At 47.1% G+C, this 25769-nt stretch overlaps 1 protein-coding gene and 1 long non-coding RNA gene across 2 annotated transcripts in view; one reads left to right on the forward strand and one right to left on the reverse strand.

The window, feature by feature from the left end:
• The window catches only part of JADE2 (jade family PHD finger 2), a 444935-nt gene that overhangs the window by 72249 nt on the left and 346917 nt on the right, over positions 1-25769 (forward strand). The window lies entirely within an intron of this gene.
• Positions 5876-6528, reverse strand: LOC133211543 (uncharacterized). The gene is made up of 3 exons (XR_009725222.1): positions 6417-6528; positions 6263-6305; positions 5876-6165 (listed from the first exon to the last, which is right to left on the reverse strand). It is a non-coding gene; the product is annotated as an uncharacterized LOC133211543 (long non-coding RNA).

Raw genomic sequence — 25769 nt, forward strand, 5'->3', positions numbered from 1 at the left:
AGGCTGCCTTGAGGAAACACCAGCTGAAGTATCATTGGATCCAGCGATCTCAGCTCCCAGCAGCTGGAGCATCATTATGGGCTAGATATTGAAGTTGGTTGGCTTTCAACCCACTTTGCTAAGCACAGTGATGGGTAAATAGCATTTTGTGTGATGAAAAAAACACTGTTTTATTAGTGAAGTGGTGCAGTGCAGCTGGGAATTAGAGGGAGCTCCATAAAAAGCTTTACTTTTAGTCCACTTACTGTAATGGAGGAAGAGCCAAGGCCTTTATGTTAAATAGACTGATTGAAGGCATGTGTTGTTATTTATTACTAGTGAGATGCCTTTAAGGACCATCAGGAAACACAGGCAAGGAAACCACCCTCTCAATTTTCAGACATGGCTCTTCAAAATGCATTAGGAGACAATTTGGCCCAACACACCAACAATTACCCTTTTTTATCTCAAAGGAGGCATTAATTTGAACAAAAGAGCTAAATTTGATCTTTTTTCCGGTCAATGGAAAATGCAGTGCGAGGTTGTAGTAACATGGGGATCAGAAGCTCACCTCCTTAACACAGAGGCCACCATTCTCCCAACACATCAGCACCACAGCATGTTCAGAAATGCCCTTGCATTTGCAGTGGCTTTTGGCTTTGTTCTGGCTTGCTGCATGGTCAAGAGCACGTGCTGCAGCCAGTCCATCTTAGATGGCAGCTAATAACCCATGTGTTATCAACAAAAGGGCATAACAATCTCCCTGGTTTTCACTTGAGAGCATATTTTGTATGTATTTTTACTTACAATTCTTACCTGAGCAGTATCTTTGCTTCACCACTGACTGGAGCAGTGTTTGCAGAGATTCATTATCTCTGAGCCTTCTTCTCATGAGCAAATTCAGGCTGGTCAAGGGATTCAGAAGTGGCTGGGGCAGGAGGTGATGATGGAAGGCAAAAGCACGCTCTCATAACCCTCATTTCCTTAAAAAGAATAGGCCTGCAAAGAAAAAGAAGGATTGGAATATAAAATGCATCAAGAACATCACAGTAACAGCTATCTGAATGTGCAGGACATCATCCACAGCCTCCTTTTCCCTTAAGTAAAGGTGTCAGATAATGGCCAAATCAATCAGTCGGCATTATCAACCACGGCTGCTGCCCATGCCTGTGAGGCGCAGCACAAGCTGTGCTCCAAGACTTGGGAAGCACTCCAAATCCAGGCTGTTCTCCACGAGGCATGCCGAGATCTGGGTATCACATTTCTCTTTTTAATTAAAATGTATTTTTCACTCCCCATCCACAGAAGGAAAAACAACATAAAAGTAATTGAGACTTCACGTTTCACATGTCAAATCGTGATAGCTTTTCTTCTTCACTGGCATGCCAAATAAGTACTTATAACAAGATTCACCATCAAAAGCAAGCACCCTCCTTTCCAAGGATGACGGAATCAGGCTTAGATAAAATCGGAACCAGCTCATGCTCAAAATGAATCCCGGTGTCAGGCTGCTGCACCTTTGCAAAGTCCTTCATCTCTCTCAAACCTGCCATACTTCATTACGGTAGATGGGGAAAGGCACCAGCCTCTCCAGGCATGTCACAGAAATTACCTACCAAAGCAGACAGTATTCAGGAATTAATGCCTTTAGTACCTGCGAGCAGCACTGACTCATATATCGCAGGCTGTAATTTCAAGGTCTCATTCATCCCTCCCTGGTATCAAGTATTTTGTTGTAGCCTTTTTGCAGAGTGCTTTTATTTCTATGGGTTTCGTTGCCACTAATACACCATTAAAAGGAGAAATATAAAAGGCAAACAAAGACAAGAAAATAAAGCAGTTCCTGTGCTCGGAAGGCACTGCAGGTTGGAAGGGATATGAAACCATGAGACATGTCCCCAGTGATGGGGAGCTGCGGGTCCCTAGTGGCAATGGGACCGCCTCTGCAGCACAGGAGGGTTGTGGTCCTCAGAGCGATGGATTTGATGGGGACCTGGCCAGAAAACAGGGTTTAAATTTCCCTTTTATACACACACATAGACAATGTGTGTGTGTGTTCAACACGAGTGTTTGTTCTTATGGGGACTTTTAACAACCTTATTAGTGCTTGGGAGTGGTAATTGTGCTGCCCTGGGATGATCTTCTCTCTTAAACCAGGTGCTGTGAGTGTGCTTGCCTCTGCCATGATGCCTCATGCACTACAGTGGTAATTCACCAACGTATTTTGTGCAAACTTAGAAAATAAGGGACTGAATGGTGCAGAAAGATTGAGTAGTGAGATCTGGATCCCGGGATCGTTGTTGAGGAATGCCGGATTCACCCATTGCCTCAGCTAATGGAGCATCTTCAAGGCCAAACAATTTGCTGGAGATTCCCTATACCTTCATGAATATGAGAGCGCAAGCACAAACCCCCAGCACCAACCCAATTTCCTCTCCATGACAGCTTTACAATTAGCCTGGGTAGAACAGATACAGAAAATACAGCACTTACATCATGTCTATACCTTCCTCAAGGAAATAACTGGTCTCAAGGCTGGATAAATAGTAAAGGAGTGTTATTGTACTGCATCTAAGACATTAGAAACCCTTTCAATTACTGTCATTTAATCTCCTTACTATTTTCATCTGTTTGTTCCACCTCATTTTTGATCCATCCTTTTATTTCCATGTTAAATCTCTTTAGCTGGGAGCCATGATTTGATCCTGCCCAAAGTCCATGGACAGCTGGGACGTCAGACACACAAGGAAAGGGGTTAGAAACCCCACACTTAGCATGCTCTGCCTCATATCTACGCGAAGGTTGTTACAGTAAATGCAAAACCAATGTGGCCTGACACTGGTGGAAGTTGGAAGACTAAGAGACATAAAATGCATGAGTTATTTTTCACATTAGGTAGCAAACGGAGTTCTCCTTTAACCACTTGATTACCTTTGGCTGACAGGAAAACACATTGCTATGAAAATTAGTATTATCTTTATTATGGATGTGTCCCTGAAGATGCTGATGCACTGACATATATCCACGTATGGGGCCTGGAAGCCATGAAATAATTCTACCTTGCGAGCAGATGCAAAGGTTTTGTACCATCACCAAGGATTTATGACGGAGTTTAACGGTCATTACTTAACATCATGTGCTCTCTTTAGATATTCTCTATCACCATACCCATTTTCGCCTTTCAGCCTTATTATCTTCTGTATATGAACAAAGAATATGAGGGTGGCAGGTAGTGGAAATATAAACCAGCCCTAACTGGCCACAGGCAAGCCAAGCTCAGCTCAAATGCAACAGCCTCGGCATGAGGCGGATTGAGGATATGGCACAGTTCTAGTGCAGTGCCCAAGGGAAGGACAACCTGATGCTTAAAACAAAGCAGGACCTCTTTGCTGGCACCTTCAGATACCTACATGCTGTTTCCAGCACCTCAGCTCTCCAGCCATGGAACAAGGACTATATTGGTGCTGTTCTGCTGAGACCAAGCTCAGGGCTTCTGGGAGCTGCTTTTTTGCTCAAGTGGACATTACTGATGTCAGTGGCTGTCATTGAGGCAAAGCATCTGTGGTTTTGCATGCTGGAGCACACCTGAACACAGACACTGCACCTCTCCCTTTCCTGGGGCTCCATACTCCAGAGGTGATGCTGGAGGGGGAGGTGAAAACGCACCCAGCTCCTTATTGCTGCAGAGATTGCAGGGCCCTCTGCCGAGAGCTGTGCACAGCAGAGGAGATAGCAGGATGCAGGATGTCTGCCCTGAACAGGCTGCTTGCTGCAGCACTGAGGTAAAGAAATGGTCAGAACCATCACCAGTAATGCCTGCCAGCTCTGTACATAGAATAAATCATCGCTATTTCAGAGGAGCAAAGTGTCGCAGTGCAGTTACCTGCCCATACACAAGATTCCCTCTTCCAGTATTTGCTTTTCCTGCATCTCCTCCATCCATCCACTCTGCGGTTAGCTCTAGATGTTTTGCTGCCCCTTCAATTTCCGAATTTATATGTCATTTCTGTTGCTTTTAGACATATTAACAGAAACTTTAAATATTCCAAATTCAACAGGACAACCAGTGAAAGGGCATGGAACTGTTGGAACAAGTCCAGAGGAGGCCACGAGGATGATCAGGGGCTGGAGCACCTCCCATATGAAGACAGGCTGAGAAAGTTGGGACTGTTCAGCCTGGAGAAGAGAAGGCTGCGTGGAGACCTCAGAGCAGCTTCCAGTATCTGAAGGGGGCCTATAGGGATGCTGGGGAGGGACTCTTCATTAGGGACTGTAGTGACAGGACAAGGGGTAATGGGTTAAAACTGAAACAGGGGAAGTTTAGATTGGATATAAGGAGGAAATTCTTTCCTGTGAGGGTGCTGAGGCACTGGAATGGGTTGCCCAGGGAGGTTGTGAATGCTCCATCCCTGGCAGTGCTCAAGGCCAGGTTGGACAAAGCCTTGGGTGCCATGGTTTAGTGTGAGGTGTCCCTGCCCATGGCAGGGGGTTGGAACTAGGTGATCTTAAGGTCCTTTCCAACCCAAACTATTCTGTGATTCTGTGTATCTGCATTTGGGGCTGTCTGTCCATTTTGTGGCATGCTCCCAAATTCACCAGGACCATAACCCATGAAATTCAACAAGAATCATGCAGACAGATCCCCAAAACTCCTAATATGTCAAAGCACTGAAACAACTCCGAGGAGCCTTTGACTTCCTCTGCCCAAGTAACGCAGCTCTAAAGCCACTGACTGGCTACTTGCGATTAAACGCCGCAGCACATCGACATTTGAGCACTTGGATTGCTTTCAGTTCCACCCACTTACTTTCCTCCTCAAAATTAAATCCTTATATTGAGGCCATGCCCTAAGAGAAACCTGCATTAGGCTGTAATCATGGCGATGTTAAAGCCTGCTTTCAGAAGTGCAGACTTCGCAGCACTGGGGAACATGCAGCTTGATTCACGCTGCACTGAACACAGGGACTCTGAATTGAGATGTTTAACAGAAACCAAGTGTTTGTGGGGAGATATTCACTGAGCTGACCACAGAGGCCACTAACCCTGGACACACAGGCTCTGCTGCCAGTGATGCATCCCTACAGCCACATCAAGTCATGTTGAAGCCACCGGCAGCAGGCGGGTGGGAAGGATGAGCAGTGTAAATCCAAGTGCAAAATCAGGAGCTGTGATTGCTGATGGAAGTTTTCACCCACAGCCCATTATTGTTGGGTTAAAGAATATCAAATACAATTTATTTCACACATTGAAGTGTGTAACCATGTGCTGTTGCTATAATCCCACTGCAATTTAAAAGTAAAATGTGTGGAAATGCTGCTTTGAAGACACTGCGAGCATCACAGTGACCAAGTAGGAAATGAGAGGAACAGTGTGGGAACCCCATCAAACACTGGGTGTCAGATACATCCTTCTCTTCTCAGAAAGCAGGCACTACCTTTGATTTCCCATCACCAAGCTGGCGTGATGATCCTTGTGCATTTTAATTTTACCAAGTCTTATGTTTTAATGAACTTCCAGGCCCTGCTCCAGATGGACTCAAACCCTTCCATAGGGAAGTTTGTTCACAAAGAACAGCCAGATGGAAAATAGCTTTGAGATTTGAGGCTGCAGAAATAAAGCCTCCCTGTGAATTCTGTATAATATCACCATGAGTGCTAAAACACAGAGAAGAGCTGTTGGACAGAAAGCCCTCCGCTGTTCTGCTGCAGGCATCTCCATCTCACATGGGATCTTCCTCTACCTTTTGGAGTCAGTGTGACTGAGCTTCAAGCTAGCACCAAGAGAACTGTTTAGCTGATGTGAGAAAATACACAGGAATTGAATATAACAGATGTCGTTTCACTGGGAAAAAGCTGAATATAAAGAGATGCATTATTATTTATAGGCTGATTTTCCTTTTTTTTCTGCTGGCCATTTCACTTCCTGAATAAAATAACGTTTTACTTTCTTATCTACATACACCCAAATGACATTTTCCTGTTAATACTGGGAAGCCCGTATGTGAGGATGCGTGTAGGGTGACAAGGTTTCCTTCCCCAGATGAATTCGTTCCATGCAGCTTTGCTCTAAACAGGTCCAGACCCGGTCTCCATAGTACTGAGCATCTCCATACCTGCAGAGAAAAGTCTTTTGCTCCACAAAAGGCTTTGAAATTCCCTTTGCAAGGACCATTTCACCAAGGGGTGCCTGCAGGCACAGGAAGGTGGGGTAAGAGCTTTGTGAAGAAGCAGACCCCATCATCTCCTAAACCATCACGCTCCCTAAACCCCAACACTGTGCTCACCTGTAAAACAACCTGGGTTCATCAGGAATCCAGGTGAACCTCGCTGAGAAATACAGAGGTGATGATGTTATCAACCAAAAGGGAATTCCCAGCGTGCCAACCCGCAAGGGAAGGCAAAGTACCAGAGAGGAGCTACAAAGCCCAGAACAAGTACCTGGAATCCCAACTACATCTGGGGGTGCCCAAAGATGATCTCGAATCATTTACAGTCATATATTGTGCTAAAGGAGAACATCTGCTGAAGAGCCTCAAAACGAGACAGATCACCAAGTCCATTTTGGAGACAGTCTGTGGGTTAACAAAGAGACTTGCAGCCCTTTGCAATCAAATACAGCATCATCTCCACCAAGCTTTGACCCATGCCTTTTCTGTGCTACCTAAACTCATCTTAAACCACACCTTGAATCACATCACATCATGGTGATGCAGTATCAGTCTAAGAGTCCTTGCATTACCCTTCCTCTAAGAAATACATTGTTGGGAACAGGACATCTCTTTCTGCAATCCACATGAAGCTTTGAATTTGACTCTGCTATGGAAAGGCACATGCAGTCCGTTACCTGTGGTGGTGGTTCCCTATTGCTTGTCGGATCCTTGTGAGCATGGACTTTGGTCCTTAGTTATCACCAGGCACTGGTGTGCCAATGAGCTGGTTGCTCCCCTGTCTCTGCCGGGCATCCTCCTCTCTAAAACCCACAGTGCCAGTCGCAGCTGGAGCTCAGGCTGTGACAATGAGTTCTCCCACTGTGACCTGGGTCACTGTTGAGCCTCATGCATTAGAACTGAAATAAAAAGGGGGAAAAAAGCCCAGAGACTAATCTGAAATAAAAGCACAACTAAATGGTGTGTGAAAACTAAATTGCCATCTCACAGCTTACTGCCCAGCCCAGAGCCGGGTATTATCAGCACTTATGATACAACAAGCCATTGACTCATCAGTGGCATGACAGTTAACTGCTCTGCTGACAGCCATAAATCTATTCCAGCACTGCTGTTTATTATTAATTAGGAGAAGGGGGGAGCTGCACCCGTAGCACAAACCAGTGGCTCATCCACTGCCTAATGTGAAAGATTTTATCTGCCTTGAAAAATCACCCATTTAAATCGTGCATCAAGGTCATAACACACGGGCAGCTTCATCCACCGTGTCATCTCGATGGAGGCTGTGCCAGTTGGGAGCTTCTATGCCATGTCATTATTTCCCACCCATCAGAGAAGCAAATAAACTTTTGATTCATAATAGGAACACAATGGAAGCAAGCTGAAAACCTGCTCTGAACAGCTCTAATTAAAGGTGTTAGGAGTTAAGGTACAAGCTTGCAGAGGGATAACAACATAAATCTACTCAGTCTCTACAGGAGTATTTATCACTACCCCCCACTGCTGGTACCTGTGTATGTGTTCCATCAATATTCAGTATCGCCTCCACTTTACCCAGGGCCTGTGCAATATGCTAAATTAGCTTTTTCTATTACCATATCAAAGGTATGTTTGAAATCGAGCATCACTGTAATTTAGCTGAAATTACAGGCAGGCCGGGTCTGTCTTGATCAGTTTGCGAAACCCTCCACGTTAATCAAATAAAAGACACTGCAGATGAACAAATCAGCAAGGCAGGCAGAAAGCTGGCTGCCCTGGGGAAAGTCCTCACATGCTCTAACACTGGAGATGCAGAGTTGTCTATCTGCTGCTGCAGATGGCTCTGGCCATGCTAGCACCTCGCCCACCCCCCAGTCTCACACCCACCGTCACCAATAACTCATCATCACCAAAGCAGCACTCCGTTGCTAAAGGCTGCTCACAGTTCCTCCCACATGCTTGCCTGGTATAAAACACCATTATTTCCCCTAGATCATGCAGCAGTTGATATTTCCAGGTATCTGTCAACAGCTAAAGATGGGTGGCACGGTGCAGGTGGCTTAAGACATGCAGCAGGACTGGTTAGCTCAAACTCGCACACCAGCATCCCCAGCAGCAGGGATGCAAAAAGTCGGTGGGAGGAGCTTCCATGCATCCTGCTCAACTCAAGCATCTACCACTATCCCTGGAAGGATAAGGTACAGATAGATACACCCATTGCCCTTCCTGACCCTGCTGGGTGTTTGGCTCCTGGTTCAGTTCTTTGCTAGGAACACGAGCTCTTGCCTTTGTCTTCTCCAGCACCTCCACCCTTTGCTGCCTGCCTCCTGCTTTGCCTCAGACATTAATTGTTCAGCAGCAATTTCTCTGTTTTTTCCTGAGGTAACTGACTTTTGCTCAGTTTCTTTCTGCTTTTGACAATCCTTAAATTATGTCCTTAAAATAAACCTCACAATCAGCAATATATAAATTATAATTTCCTTCTCCACATGCTTCAACTATTATCTTAATCAAGCAATCGCGTCACTTCACATATAGTCCCTCATTACCCAAGTCGTGCCCTGTTTGTATTATATCATCCTTATCTGATGGCGCACCAAATCATCTGGCAAATCCTCAAAGTTCCTTAAATGTCTTCCAGTCCTTTGGCACTGCAAGAACTGATTTCTATGCAGAGCAATGCCCATGAGGTGATCTCCAGGTGATGAGGTGGTTTTCTTTACATGTCCACCACATTATCTGACTTTGGAAGCGAGACACAGAAGGAAAGCATCACTCTGCTAAATACCGGGTGACCTTGGGTACCACTTCACCTCTAAAAGAAAACTCTCTAGACTCAGGTCTTTGCTGGGATCACTTACACAAGTGAAGCTGGCTACATTTGGACTGGTGTTGGAGACATTTTAAAGTAAGTATAAACCCTCCATCGGATGGCCATGCATTTGCATGGGACATGGTCCTTCAGCTCTGAAGTACCCTGAGCACCAGGCACAGAATACATCCCTGGCAGTGCTCAAGGCCAGGTTGGACACAGGGGCTTGGAGCAAGCTGCTCCAGTGGAAGGGGTCCCTGCTCGTGGCAGGGGTTGAGGCTGGAGGAGCCTTAAGGTCCCTTCCAACCCAACGCAAAGCTTTTGCATCGCTACCAGGCTGCAAACCAGGCTGGGATTCTATGATGCAGACTCCTGCTTCTGCAGCCACATCCTCTTCAGCAGAGCTGGTGATGCTTTTCCACACAACCACTGCCCAGAAAGCGCATTTCTAACATGAAAACACCCCATTTGTATGCTCAGAGCCAGCCTGGCCGCTCGCCCAGCACCCGGCCTCCCTTAATCCATTATTAATGAGCTAAATCAGTCTCCTGTTTTCAGGCGGCTAATTTGTTCCCACAATCATGATTCCAAATATCACACGAATAATTTAGCAAGTTATTTTAACTGTGGTTAGATAAGCCTGTTAGCCATCATAAATTTAAATAAATTACCCTTTTCTCACCCATGGAGGTGCAAAGGCAGAGCACTTTGTCAGGTGAGATACACATCCCTGCATCTTAGGTAACACAAATGGTACCTAGCGACTCAAATCTGCATGGAAGCATCCCTTAAAGAGCCCCTCTGTTATCTGCAGCAGGGAAAGGGGGAGCCAACCCCAGCCACCAGCCCTGCTGCCATGCCAGGGTGCATCTGGGTCACCACGAGCACCTCAGACATGTGCAGCCGTGAGGTTTCAATGTCACAGATGTCTCAAGGTGAATGATGAACAGATCTGAGTCTGAGAGCCCGAAGACAGAGAGGCTTGGCTTGGTCCTGTCCCACAGGAGCCATCGGTTCTTGCCCACACACCTGATTTCCTTTACCAAAGCCAAACACCTTCTTCTCTCACTTGCTCCACTCCTGTGAAAGAGCAGTTCTGCAGTAACTCAGGACTCCAGGTGTATGGAGCCCCAAGGCTCCTCGCTGCAAGATCCCATTCGGTGCTTTGAGGTTCTCCCTTCCGCATCCTAGCACAGCAGCGAGGTGTGCTGCATGCAGTGCCCTGGGGCTGTGAAAGGGGAGGTATAGCCAGCCAGCCTTTTGCCCCTGTCACCACTTGCTTTGACCACAGGGACTCACCTTGCTCTAGGTGAGATGAGCAGCTCCGTGCGACCCCACATTCCTATGAGGCTCAGCCTCCCCTCAGCAGACACGAACAGAAGAGGATGCGATACTGCAAAAACCCACCCCAAAGCACAAACAGCCCATGGGAAGGAGCTGTTGTAAGCACTGATCCTCATAAAGGTAACCTCAGTGCAGCAGTCCACACATGTAAATCGCATCTGGCTCTCAACCCACTGTGACAGAGCCACCCATGTGCTGACACACAGAGCTTTGCTGACAAGCCATGAGGCTGCAGTCTTCACCACACCAGGATGGCAGTAAACAACGGTAAATAATATATAGGGGGTCTAATTTTAGAAGGCAGAGAAATGGCAATAATAGTCCTAGTTTAAATTGCCGGTAAGAGGGTTTTTTTCCCCAAGGATTGTAACTGGAGGTGCAAACATTTAACGACATTAACAAATAGACTGAGGTTTACCAGTAACATTGTGAGGGATATCAAACCTTGGAGTTTCTGGGACTGAAACACTGAGGGATTAGGATCAGATAGTGAGAGGCAGAAGCAGATTATCTCACATCTGCTTATGCTGGGGCTTTTACTGCATCTGGTGTCCACCACCATGTGAAACACAGGCATGAGACTCAGCAAGGGCTGGAGTGGAGTCACTCAGGCAGTTCTTAACAGCCTTGCCTCTGCATGGATGCCACTACCTATGGGTGGAAGATGTGCAGCTCCTTAACATCACAGATCTAAAGAAGCAGCTTTAAATTAGAGTGGTGCAAGTACAGAAGGAGCTCTATGCTTAGGAAGCATAGAGAATAAAAAGGCATTTTTCAGTCTAGTTGTCCAGTTTCTTGTTTGTTTAAAGCAACAAAGGATGTGCAATCCCTGTGAAAGGGAGAAAGCCCATGGGCTGGGATTATTCTGATTTCTGAAGCAAACACAGGGTGTCAACTGCCTCCTATCTGTTGGCTGCACAGACAGATTCAATAACCTGGAAAATGATGGGCTTTTCCCTTCCCGTCCATTGCTGCATACAGCACGTGGCACCCGCGCACTGGCATCAATCACAGCAGTGATTTTCTTCAGCAGCTCTTCCCAAGTGGGCAGTTCAAGGTCTGCTTTCCCAGCGAGGGGCATTGCTGGGGTCAATGTGCTGCAGCTCCAAGTGCTGAATCGGGGCAGTGCAGGTCCTCCCCGGTGCTGGGAGATCCCCATCAATGGAAATAACAGCTAACAGCACACCTAACCTAGCTGGGAAAAACACTTATATCTCTGTAATAACAGGAGGTGTGCAAGGGATTGACTCAGCCACAGCCATCCTGAAGACAGAGGGGCACATGGACACTTTCCAACCCTTCCTGGTAACTCTCATTTTCCCAGCCCGTCATTTTTGTCCTTTGAATGCCATTTTCCTGCCTCTGTTCCTTGCTACCTTCCAGCTCCTGCCTTTGTCATTCTTTTCTCACTCAGGTCTGCCCTTCCCAAGTTCTCCTGCTTGTTCTCCCATCCCTTTCTCATCCATAAACTTCTGTCTCAAGATACTTCAGTTCCCTTCATCTGGCCCAAGAGAGCTGAGAAGTGGGACATCATTTTTGACCTTGTTCTCCACTTCAGCACCCAATTTACTCTTCCACTGTACCCAACCCTACTCACAACTGTGTTTAATACTGCTGAGGCTTCTCATCTCCATTCCATTTTGGTACTGGATCCAAAGCTTTCCTTTCTCTGCCTGCACAGAGAGAGTCCCTCAGATCTAAACTGAACCTCAGACCCTGCCAGACTATTGCAAGACTCAGTTAATAAATATTAGTGAAATGCAGGGGTCCCTGGATGAAAGCTGCAGTGGAGCTGTAGGCTGCCACGTCTCACTGACTTCTTATTATCTTATAAGGGCTTCAGTGGACTGCATGAATAGTGCATGAATCTGAAGAGCTTGCTGTCATCCTCACCTTCAGCTTGAAAACGTGGCTCATAGGAACGCAGACCTGCAGGATCCCTTGGCTGAGGATGGACCACACGCCTGGGAATGGATCCCATCCACTGGGAGGGAGCTGGGCTCTCACATCCCTCTGGAGATTAGGGCAATGCAGATAAATCACATTTAATTAAGAGGGAAACCCTTCCTGAAGTTAAGGCCAGCATAATGCAATGCAGAAAAGTGATGGACTGTGCAGGTAGAGCAGGGATGGTCACACACAAGGTGGTGGGAGAGAAAGGATGCTGCTTTCTAGAGGATACTTTGGTAAATAGCAAGGCAGCCGCATCCAACACCTCCAATCACCCCAGCACCCTTAAAGGATGTCATTCATCTTCTAAGTAAGAAAGAAAGGTTCCCCGGTACCAGAGGAAAGCACCAAAGATGGGTTTTCCTCTCCTAGGAAACTTGTTCTGCCTGCAGATCGGATGGGATCTGATGGCAGCTGCTGCTGCTGCAATTGGTGGTGCATCCCTGAGCAATGAAGTGTTACTGCTTTACTGGGGCTCTCCAACTGCTCCTCTAATCAGTGCAAGGGAACTCACTTGTTTGCAAGCACTTCATTATGGTATTTTAAAGGAAAACCATATCTCTTTGTTTACCTCAGCAGTGTGAAAGTTCATACAGCTGAAACGTGGGCACATCTCTCACCAGGAGAGATAGTAGCAATATAGAGAGATATTTATACAGTAGGGAGAGATTTATAAATGTGAATCACCAGTGGCATTTAATTCATAAGGATAATAGTACTGGTATCAGCTAATTTGCTAAGAAACACTTTGTTATTGCAACATTTGCATGGGGAGGGTGAGGAGACCCATAGGTCAGTCACTTAACCTCACTTTCCCACCAGCTCCAGCATAGCTCTAGTACCCAAACCCACACCTACACACACTCTGTAGCTAGTGTGTTTTACAGCTAAAGCCCAACCAGCTGGAGAATGCAGGTGACCCAAGCAAGGATGCTGGGCAGCATGCGGAAAGAACCCAGTCACGGGTTTTTGCTTTGGCTGCTCTTGGCACTGGGCATTTTCTCACCTGTAATTGTGTATTTCATTGTGTTAGAGATGCTTTGCTACCTATACCTAAATACAGCCTGATTCCTGCCCCCTTCTGTTCTCAGTCAGTGATCCCAGAAGACAGGCAAGACTTTAGAAACCATCAGGAAAATGCCAGTGGGCTCCAGACAGAGCCCTCGAGTCCACCTTAGTGACTTCCCATCAACTCTGGCACACGCAGGATGAAGTTGATGCAGTTTCCTTCCCCAGCTGACATTGAAATCACTTTGCAGCAAGCAAACACACAGACACCCCGCGCTCCAGTTACCTCCCCCGAAACAGAAAGACTGTACAAAGCACTTTTCTCCATCCAAACATATCCCGGAGATGCAGTAAGCAACTTTGCTTCCTAATTGAAAACATACATCACTTACTTAAGTGATACTAAATCAGGCGCAAACACCACTGGCAATGTAAGCATTAATAACCAGTTCCCTGCTCCAGGACACAATAGGTCCTCTGCCAGCATAAACCTCACAGCTCCCTGTGAACCCAGCCCCAGCCCTGCTCCTGCCACCTTGTCCCACATCACTGCTGCATCAGTCCCACAGACAAGTCTTTGCTTCAGTTATCACATGCATTTCATGCTAAGGGCTTGAACCTGCCCGAGGGGAGACTGAGCTGAGCTCTTAGGCAGAAGCTCTTCCCTGTGAGGGTGCTGAGGCGCTGGCACAGGGTGCCCAGAGAAGCTGTGGCTGCCCCATCCCTGGCAGTGCTCAAGGCCAGGTTGGACACAGGGGCTTGGAGCAAGCTGCTCCAGTGGAAGGGGTCACTGCCCGTGGCAGGGGTTGGAGCTGGAGGAGCTTTAAGGTCCCTTCCAACCCAACCCAAAGCTTTTGCATCACTACCTCCATTAATTTGACTTCTACCCCAGCACAAAACGGAGCCCTTCACATGATTCTGAACGTAGCTGAACTTACATACAGCAAGTAATTAACTTCAAAGAGGCCTGATCCCTGCCTGGCCAGCTCAGACCCTGGCTGATGCTGCCGGAAGAGCCGCCAATGGCACATGGAGAGATCACATCATTGAGGTCTCTCCTCTTTCTCTGTTAAGATTGCTAATAAAGATGCCTGTTTACTTTACCTGTCCTCCATGGCTCTCCTCTGCTGGAGCCCCATGTCAGTAATAATAACAGTTATTATGAGTAATCTCTGCCGATTAGCTGATTTACAAGACTATTCAAATGGCATTCTGTAATGAACAGTGATTTGCTCATTCCCAAGCCTATCCAACTGTCCTGCCCTTATAGCCGAGGAAATCTTCATCTCTGCTTCAGAAACAAGGCGGATTTCCCCTTACTTTGATTTTCATTTCCCATTCAGCTCTTCGAAGAAACCCATTCATCAAAGCTATAGGTTTTCCCTCTGAAAACCTTCAGCATTTAAAAGCTTTTGACTGAAATATAACGTATTAATGGAAGCCGTGACTGCGCAGCCCTCTGCTGACCTTCCATAGGCTGAAATTGCTTATTTTGCTAAATTTATTTGCTACCCATTTATCAATCTAAATCTCAGGTGGTTTTAAAGGTCGTAAACCAAACAGCCGCTGAAATATGATTAAAGAATATGGAAATAAATTACAGACTCCTAATGTTATCCCTTCCCGCGTCACGGTGACAGGCACTCGCATGAAGGATGAGAACTTGTTTAACATCTTACACGGGTGGGGATTCATCTGCCTCTGGAGGGCTGCTCAGGCTCTGTTAATTCACAGCGTGCTGCTTTGTGCCTACTGAAAGGAGGGTTACAGGAGGCAAGCTCTGGGTCAGAAGCAGGCTAACAAAAGGGTTTAACTTCCCTTAGAGGGAAAAGTCTCTCCTTGGTGACCGACAGTGTTTATTAACAGGGGTTAGCATCGTGCTGAGAAGTTACTTCCCATTGAACAAGCAGTGTGGTTGTTACCATGCACAGTGCCCAGACCACTCCAAAATAATGGATGGAGCATTAAACTGCCTTAGTGCTGCAGGATTAGCACTGAACCCACTGAAGACTATAGGCAAAATGAGGACATCTTTATGCTCATCACCTGGAGGACAGAAATAAAGGTGAATTTAACATGATGCTTTGATGCAGGTAAAGCAAGCCTGGTTACGGTAAATACAGGGGTTGGAAACAATCCAGTGGCCAGCACCAGGGAGGAGGATTTTGTGCACAGCTGAAGGAAGCAGCATCATCCAATTGCCCCGTATGAGCTGCTCGAGGAGCACCAGAGGCAGCATCAGGCCTTAGCCAGCACTTATATGGGAGCAATTGGCACACAGCAGCGGTCACGCTCTCTTCTCCAACTGCCATCCATCGGCTGCTCCCACCACCAACCATGGGACCTAGAAGGCAGCAACAGGGATTTGTGTCCAGGTCCTGCCCTGGCACAGGATAGGGCTTCTTCAGAGCGAGCCAGACCAAGGAAGTCCCCAGACCCACACACAGACAAAGATCTCCCTCTCCATTATGCATTACAAGTAACCTGCAAACGATACTGGCTATAAAACCAAGTTGCCTGCTCAGAACCAGGCATCAATTCCTTCACGTCGTTGGAACAATTTTGGCTTTATTACCAAGAACTTCAGTGCAGTGACTGTGCAGTCACTGGTGAATTTTAATTCTTGATGAACCTGTAATGGCTTTGCCCATTGGGCTCTGGTACAAGCGCACGCAGACGTCTGCTCCCTGCAAAAATCAAACCCCAGCTCCAGAAGCCGCCGTTTTTCTCAATATCAATCAATTTCCCAGGGAAATTTTTTTCCATGTAACAGAAAAAAAAGACCATTTTCTCTCTTTTTAAAGCAGATCTACAAAAGAAAGAGCTCCAGATGTCTCCTATCTCTGGCAGAGGTATTGCAGGGAGCGCTCACGACTGATGCAGCCCGAGGTGCAAAGTATGCGCAGCGCAGCTCCGGAGCTGTGATCACTTCTCGCTGTTGGGTTTGGTGCCTTTTTTTTCCTCTAAATTGATTAATGAATTATTAATAAACGAGAGACGTGCCCAGCAGAGAGACAACGCTTTATAAAGAGCTCTTTAGACGCAACAGGATGGAGATAAAAACAAGCAAGGCAGTAAAAAGGCAAGATGAAAGCAACCAGCAGCCTTCTGAGGGCGTTATCAGTAACAATGAACCCAACAGATGAACAGGAACACAAGCTACTGCCAGGCACTGCCCTTGCAAGGGTGCTGCAGAGATGGATGGTTGAAAAACATATATATATATATATACACACATCAAATACATTATTGCAGCTGGGAATAGAACCTTGCACATCAGACCAGTGGTATTACAAACGTGCACACACACAGCTTTCAGATTGCTTTATCCCTGGTTTTACTCCAAGGCAAAGGAACCAAAGACGAATACAGTGTGAAAGATGTCTTAGAGCAATCAAGTAAAACAACAGGGCCTGTGACTTGGTTAAAATCTCCAGTTCTTCTCCTCCTTTTCATCCAAACAGGCAGCTCTGCATGAGCCAGTGCAGCTCCTGCTTGCCTTCAGAAGCCCATGCTTTGGGCGAGCATCCCTGAAAGGGCATCCCTTCCCTCTGCTGATGCCCCGATGCTTAGCAAGGACCATGGCAGGGGGGTTGGAACTTGATGATCTTAAGGTCCTTTCCAACCCTAACTGTTCTATGATTCTATGATCCTATGACTTGAGGCAGCATTTCAGCCTTTCCCATTCTCTAAAGCTCTGAAAAGGGTTTTCTCCACTGTCTGGTTTAATTGAATTTGTAGGAATATCATCGCTTCAAAGCCTCTACCATTGGAAAACAGGGTTAAAGTGTGTTAACACATCCAGAAGCTGTGAGAAGAAAGGCTACCCCCTCAAGCAAGCCTGATAACACAGTGTCATTTCCAAGCTGACACAATAACTTGGTCCATGCTGTGACCTGTATCACTGCTGTCAACTTTCGGCCTGGTTTTAATTGCAGGCTCTGCAAATCCCAGCTCTATGGAGGCTATTCTGGGCTTAAGGGATGGGAAAGGGACCAGATGTTGGGCAAGCGATTGCACGGACACAGATCCAGAGGAATGCTGTGGTGGATCAGACCCAACGCCCATAAGATATTACAGCAATTTCTCCAAGTCCAATTAGCAGCTGATGTGTAATGCACCAGGAGCGCCTGCAGTGCCAGGGTTCTCCTATGAACACTGTTGTTATCTACACAGCGTGACACATTGTCAGCTTCAGATGTATTGCACAAACCCTATATTTTAAATAAGGGTCAAGAGACCGAATGAATGGGCATAAACAGCGTTCTACACCTATCCATCATGGAGCAGCAGCAATAAGAAATCAGTGCGTTTGGAAGAGCACCCAGCCATTCTGAATTACACGATTACAAAACCATGTCTTGATGGACTCTTTGGGCACACTTGGATCACGGGATTTCCTTTGACTAGATTAACATGTGTTAAAAAAGGATCAATTTTGAAGTTATGAAGTGCTCTTGAACTCACCCATGTGATTTCCTGCTTGGGAGCCAGCTCCTCTTCCAGACACACTGGGAGCTCATTCTGGCATGTCATTCCTTTCAAGGAAATGAGTTATTGGAGTTTTCCAATGATGCTGCTGGGGGGATAACTGAGTGCAGATGGTGGAACCGCAGCAGAAGGATCATAGTGACTATAAGGACTGCCCCCTTTCCTAACCCCAGCTCTATCACCAACTATTCCACTGTGGAAACTGCATATGAGAAAGAGACCAGTAGTTTTAAGCTGTTTGAGACCGTTACACACAAGCAGTCAGAAATGAGGGGCTAATTCTGACCTCACAGATGTGTGTGATGCAGACTGAGAACCTGTAACACCCATGAGCTAAACTGGACACGCACATGGAGCACGCTGTGCCTCCAAGTCCTGCTCAGCTTCCCCAAAGTGAAGTAAAACCCTCATAAGCCTCCACTCAAGCAGCCATCTGAGCCTGCTCCTACCATCAAGGGGAAGAAGAGGTGGGCTCCCTCCAAGACACCATCTGATAGCCCATAACAGTCCAGGTTCCTATCTGCTCTGATACTGATGGACAGGAGTAGGACATCACCACCATGAGCAGGAGGAGACGCAGCCCTCCCCTCCACCACACACTCTTTGGGCAATAGCTTCCCTCCAGCACCAGAAGAAGCTCCAGTTTGAAGAAGCTGCCCCCAAAGCCCATTTGAAGCTAGTGGTGTCCAACGGCACTGCCTAACCTGCCTCTTCCCAGCCCAAAGCCTGCACACAGGCAGGTAGCTGGTCCGCAGAGAAACACCCCTCCAAATGTGTGTTTGGGACTCACCTAAATGAATGATGGCTGTAGGAACACCTACATGGGACGTGTTTCTGTTGATTCGTACACGACTGGAATTACAGGGGTTTGTGAGGCTCCTGACTAAAGCAGCAGATAGGATGCTTATTTGCTAATGCTTCTTCCAACTGCAATAGCAGCCATGTCAACTAAACATGCATCTTCAGAAAGCACACGCTGCCAAGACTGAAGTGCTACCCCACTGCTGAGGTTCCCCAGGCTGCAGGGATCTGATTGCCAAGACCTCGGCAGGAATTGGAAAGAATCAATTATTGATGCTGCAATCCGGTGCTTACAACAAAGCTGGGGCCCTTGCTGGAGATCTGGCAGCGAGAGAACATGCTCAGTGGCTCTATGGAACATCTGGATGGGGAGCGCTGCTCACAGCACCCTGCTTCCAGCATCCGCTGCCCAGCCAACAGGCACGGGGAGGAACCGGGCAGATAAGGGGGAGAGTTTCCAAACCCCATGCTTGTGCTTTAATAACAGTCAGCAGCTTGCAACACATTTGGCTCCCAACCGGATGCATCCCGGTTGTCTCGTTAAATGTTTTGTCTAAGTTTGGAGGCTCAGCTTTAGCTGTGTTACTACTAATTGCCTTCCTCCTCAGCTGCGCAACAACAAACCTCCCCGAAACACAGCGTTCCATTAGCACCAGACAGGGATTAGCTAATTAGCCAAGAATAAGATCTTCTGCAGATAACACTGCGTAGATAATTAAAACCAGAAAGCTGGGGCCAGGAAGGACAAGCCCTGCGTTAGCCAAGCTCCAGCTTTTGGCTTCGTTATTCCCCAGCCACAGGTTTTCTTTCCCTCTGCCATGCCCGAGGCACAGCACATCAGTAGAACTGTGTATGTGTCTAATTGAGTAACAAGATAATATTTACTCTTATCTTCAGGGGTCGAAAAGAAAACTTAGCTCCTTCATTCACCTACTAAGGAATAAGTAACACTGATTAGCTGCTAAGTGTTCACACAGCACAGTAAGATGCCATTTCTGGACCTTTTGGTTAAACCAACAAACTCACTGTGTGCAAACTGGCTGTAAAGGAAAGGAGGAGAGGGGATGGAGGCCTTTACCTGGGAAGACCCCATACTTTGCCTAACAGTAAATCCATACTTCAGTAAGTGAGACAGAGAGGGGAGAGAAGTGGGGGAAATGAGGGAAAAAGGGATAAAAAAGGTGCAGAAAGTTAGGAAGAAAATAAAGGAAGGGAAAAGCAGCAGGAGAAGTGTTTAAGCTGCTTCTGAAGCCAACATGTTATGAACATAGGAACCTTTAGCAGGTGTAAGAGCATCAGCTTGCACAGCTGGAGCTTCTACAGTACCGCTCAATACGGGCAGAGTGACAGAGCGAGCCTGCAAGAGCATCTGATGAAAACATAGTTGGTATCAGCAAGGCAGGAGCTCCTATTAGATGCTGGTGTCTAACAAAGCCTCTCCTGAAGCAGATGGTAACCAGCAGCCATCCCCCCTGCCTGCAGCAGCGCAGCATTCCAAAGCAAACCAGTCTGTGGTCCTGAGGATCAGAAACTGGAGCTCAGGAAACACACAGACCCCATTCACATGGACCAAGAAACTCTTTCCCAGGTAACAGATTATCTTTTTCCATTATGGAAACTGCCAGCACATACCCATAAGATACCAGCACACATTCACAGACAGGTCTGAGCATCAGGGCTCCCTCGAAGGAATACAATCAGAGAACCCTCCTGGCTCACATCAAACTCAGCCCTTTGCTGTGGTTGCTAATACCTGTTCTTTATGCACAGACAGGAGAAGGGGAAAGAAAGGTATTATCTCATTACTGACACTGATCACAGTTCAGGCACTAAATCCTGCCTAAGAGAACATGCATCAAAATATTCATAACTTGATTGCATGAGAAGAAACTGTTATCAGCCTGCAGCGTTGAGAGGCACTGTCCTATGACATTCAGGAGGAGAAGACCACAGCGTGCCCTTCAAGTTTTATGATTGAGACCAAAACTTGCCAGCATTTCATTACGATCTTATTAATGTTATGAGATGAAGGGAAGAGCATGGCATAATAGAATTTATCATCATCATCATTATTATTTCATCTACATACCCCAAACAAATCAGTTCTGTTATGTCCCAGGGCTTTCACTTTGGCTTTCCTGATCTCATTGCCACTCCACTGGCTTTCAGTCCGACTGCCATGGCTACTTCCTCATTTAAATCTCCCTGCTTTTTATTGGCTTCACTTTTTAAGGATCTCATTTACTTTTGGTTCCCAGTGGCTACAGGAAAACGTCCAAGTGAGTCATTCCCATTGTCTCACCATAGCATGAGGAAACCCCAGATGATGAGATCTCCTCTTCACTCAGCCTTGAGCTACAGAGGACAAGTAAAAGCCAACTTCTGGCTACACCAGATACTTGAGACTGGTTTGTTCTAAACAGATTGGGGGCTGCAGGTTGTTGTTGCTTTGTTGCTATTCGGATCATGGATATTGGACATTTTTCACTAGAATAAGAGACAGATTTCAAGCCCATCCTTTTGGCTGGTACCTCACTGGGCTGGCTTCTTGCTGCAAAGCGGAGCCAGAACTTCTTGATATGTCCATGTCTGAGCACTGGCACCAACATCTCCTAATCCCCAACCATGAGCAAGTGAGTAGAAGATGTACTCATGGTTTCCATCACACTGCAAGTCTTGTCTAGCCTGGATTTAGGTCAGTGTGAGAACACACTCGAGTCCTGCTCTTCAAGGAACAGCACCAAGCCATTAAAATCCTGGAACCAGCAGCCAATGCAGCAGCCTCTGCAGGGCCCCGAGCTTCCTAACTTATGGAAATCTGATAGTTTGGTTGGGTTTTTCCCCCTAGGGTTTAATTCTTTATTGCCTTGTGAATTAGTGCAACCATTTGCATACACGTCAAACACATGCGAAACAGACGTGAGGGTGTGATGCTGCTGCTGCAAAGCCCTGTGATGAATTCAGCCATTAAACATTCCCTTTAGCTCTCACCAATATCCAAGTATCCTTCTCACCCCTGGGTTTTGTTAAGTTTTCTGGTAGCATTGCTTTCGAAGCTCTATCACTTCGTGCTGGGGTGTGATTAAAGTGTTTGCCTTTCCATGGCAACATCCCCCATCTATAACCTTGGTTCTTCGTGAGATCCCAGCCGACTGTACCAGTAATTTCCCTTAATAATAAGGCTTCAGGAGCAACTCTGCCCTTTTGACCCCACATCTGATACAACATGTGATTGACAGGTATCCGGCTTTCAGCTAATTAAACACTCTAAGCTGAGCCCTGGGAGTGCTCTTAATGGAGATAATTACAGGTGCCAGCCTCCCTGCTTCACATCCGCCTCCACCAAAGGGTCCAGCACAGCCCCAGGGTGATGCTGCCGAGCCATGGAGCTGCTCTCCCCCTGCACAGAGGGGGCTCACAGCCTCCCCCCTTTAACTGGGGGTAAATGGAACTCCACCCTCCACTGCACAAGGCAATTAAGCATGCTGTGTTAATTAGTTACAGCAAGGCTGATCTGCTAGAGGAGGGATGTGCTATTCCTTGTGAACACCACTGCCACGGGAGTGTGAATTTAAGATCAAGCTGCCTGGGTATAAATCAGATGCTGCAACCACCTCAAAATACAAATTGCCACACAAATGGGGGAATATGTTTGGAAAAGCTTTTAAGGACCTCAAGAGCAAAGGGTGGTTTGAAAGCCACCGTTCAGCCAGGCGGCTTGTCCTGAACGTGCTGGTTCCAGCATCACCTTCATAGGAAAGAGCTCAAGATAATCTTGGGGTTGGAAATCTTGGGGTAAATAGCTCAAGATATTCCTTGGGGTAGGAAAACTGCTTTGGTTGAATGCCTCCATCACTAACAGCAAACTAATGGTGAGCATGATAAAGCGGGTTGAGCTGGGTAATCCTGGGGCTGGGGGAGAGGGGGGCCAGGCTTAGGAGGGCGATGTCAGCCTGGGAGGTTTGCTGGTACAACATAAGCACTCCCAAACCCAGGTGCCTGTTGAATGCTCACGCATGAGCTATGTGCCCAGCTCCTGCCTTCAACACTGAGGTGACTCCACATTCCCTCATGGGAAGGGGAAGGGAGGTAACCCCTTCCCGAAGCCAAAAGGCCACTTTGAGCCATGGGCACAAGGGTTGTTTCCTTTTAGAGTAATGGAATCTTCTTCCCCCTTTCACAGCCAGCAGCTCCCACCCCTACCCCTAACAGAGCATCCCTGCTCTTGGCAAGGTGATGCAGCCATGAGCCCCGGAGAGACAGGAGGAAACCACGGCCCCCTGCTCCCAAAGCAGGGCCAAGCACCCAAAGCAGCCCTGTTATTGCATGTTCTTGCCCTTTCTCCCACAGACCACATCTCCCCTTTGCTCCTCGCTCTCAGTGGAGCCTCCTGCAGAAACCACTGCCGTTAATCCCAAAAGCAATGCAGAGAGAGGGGGGGAAGAGCCCTGTAAACCCAGGCAAGAATGAGACCATATGGCGAGAAGCACCAACGCCTGTTCAAAGCTCACTTTGTCCTTCCTGCAACTCCAGCACAAGCTGTCGGAGGCATTTCAATCAGAACAGGTTTCATTTACAGTGCTCAGTTTAACTGAGGCTCCCCCCCTTCCTTCAATATTGTTTGGTTTATTGTACCAAAGCTGGTGAGATTGCTTGCAAAGTAAGGTATAATCCAGCTTGAGTAACAGCATCGGAGCCTGCACCATCATCTCTAAAGCCTCAGCTCTCAATTACCCAAGCATCTGTCTGCAATTCAGTGTAGAGAGAGAGTTTAACAGCTCTCAAAGCAACAAGAAACTGGACAGGAATGGGCAGACTCATTCAGTGTTGCTGTGTTCACAGAGCTGAACCCTTCCTGCAATAGCCACTCACACTCCTGCCCTGCATTAGCCTGTCTCAGGTTAGTGGTTAGCCCCACATCCAGACCATCAGGGAGCTTTGGAAGGACTCTTCCTCATTACCACTGTTAATATCAGGTCCTGGGAAGCTTTACACAACCTTAGAATCATGGAGTGTCTCAAGCAGGAAGGGACCCACAGGGATCAAAGTCCAGCTCCCTGCTCCTCACAGGACTACCTAAACCACTACCAACCTTACCACGAGGAACGAGCACCCCATCACTCCTGCATCCACCGCTGGATGGAAACCAGGGAAGCCAAATGCAGCTACAGCACTTCCATTAAATGAGTGATATAAATTAATTAAACTCATTAAGTTCAGTCCAAAACTTCTCAGCTTACGCAGACTCAAATGTTTAAGATGAGCACCAGAATAATCACAAGCCACCGTCCAGTACCACCCTTGTGATGCTGCTGAAGCACCACTTAAACAGCGCCATCTCCAGCCATCCCAAAGTGCCACTGGTACATTTTTAATATACATATAATTTTTATATTAAATATAATATATAGTAAATATATAATATATATTAAATAAATTATATTAATATTATTATAATCCCTATCTGCTGCTGCTATTCTCACCTCTGGATCCTGCTTTATGTCCTAGGACTGCCATGCTACAGAGAAATCAAGTGGGAATTCAACCAGGAGGTGTGCTGGGTGCTATGATGGGGATTTCCCTTTGCCTTTAGTAGTTCTGATCAACCTCTCTTAGGAAATCAATCACCCTCATGTTGGGAAAAGGACCATGAGCAACCTTCTTCCCTTTCTCCCACCTCTTCCAAGCCACCTTCTTACCCATCATTACAGCACCACAGGCATTAGCAATCCCCATACAGTGGCTGCATGCATGTGTAGTGGGAAGGAGAAGTGGCTAAAGCAAGCAATGAGGCAAACAGACTATTTACAGCTATAAAAGAACCACTTTTCAGCCACCAGGTTCAACAGAGAGACAGGTATGAGCAGCCTGTGTGCCATTAACCTGTTAACTAGCGCCCTGGTGATGTATTTCTCTATCTGCATTTACTCGAGCACGTAGTGATCATTTGTATATTGCTCTGGAAAAGGTTAGATGCTGTCAGGCAGAATTCATCATATTATAGTCCCATAATTAGCAACATTTGTTTCTTTGTATTTATTTCTGTTGCCATGCAGTAACATTTAGGAGATGGGTGTCCTTGTTTACCAGTGTTTTCCTATTGTACAATAACAGGAATGGATGCTGGGTGGAGGAAACCCATTTGTTTTCCCCAGGGCTGGAGATCAATGTGACTTCAAAGTTGGAGGTGGCTTTGCTGAGCCCTACAAGGGTGAATGAAGGCTGGTTTTATGCATATAAACATCATTGCAGCTCAGAGGGATTGAGGTGTAAGGGACCCCATTTTACAGGACAAGAAGAAATAAGGGCCTGGGGGATGCAGTGTTAGAACACAGAAACATTTAGGTTGGGAAAGACCCAGAAGATCATTGAGTAAACACTCAAAGGAAGAAAAACTCCATGTTCTGAGGGGGTTTGGTTAAAAGAGTAAGTAAATCCCTTTAAATCTCTATTGCCCCAATGGGGTACAGTGGAGGCTCCAGTTCAGCTTGTCCTCAACACCAGCGCTCACCTCCCTGAGCAGAGAGAGAGGGGCTTTGGAGCCCCTCCATCCTCACCCCATCACCGTGGCATCGGGGCACATCCGGCACCCCCAGACACACGCCGCAGCGCAGCCCTATCCCTCCTCATTCCCCACACAAGCAGCTGGAAGCGGGATCAATGGGACCGTCCCCACTGGACTCGCTTTGCCCTCGGCAGCTCCTGGCTGGCTGGAATGCCGCGTTCCACGGTGCAGCCACACTCCCACCTGCCGGCTGCTTCTCCGAAAGGAAGAGCAGGGACAAGAAACGGCCTCAATGCCTGAACTGATGGCTTTCCCCTTGGGTATTGCTGAGGGAAGCCGAGAGAGCCCCTGTCTGCAGCGGTGGCTGCAGCACCAGCGAGGTAAGCTTGCCTGCCTGTGCCTTCCACTCAATCCCTTCTGTAAGGCAGCTCTCATTTGGGGCTCTATCTGCTCGCCTGGGAGCAGGCAGAGCTCCAGGCAAGTGCCATGGATGGCAACGGGACCCTCTTGTGCACAGCACATCCCATGCCATTGGTAGATGATACTGAAGGGACAAGGTTTAGACCATGAAAACCCTTTGCACCTTTAGAAAGGACGATCAGCAGCTCCTCGCCCCCATGACTGCAGCTCAGCACCAGTCACCAGCTCCAATTTCCTTTGGAAGCTTAACAGAACTATTAATAAGCACGAGTTCACCTTTAAAGATGTGCCCTAATGTGAGTCGGCACCGCTTGTTG

Source organism: Neopsephotus bourkii, unplaced genomic scaffold (assembly GCF_033783945.1).
Source record: "Neopsephotus bourkii isolate Nb327-2 ecotype Australia unplaced genomic scaffold, CSIRO-AGI_Nbou_v1 NB_620, whole genome shotgun sequence".
In the NCBI taxonomy this organism is placed as follows: Eukaryota; Metazoa; Chordata; class Aves; order Psittaciformes; family Psittacidae; genus Neopsephotus; species Neopsephotus bourkii.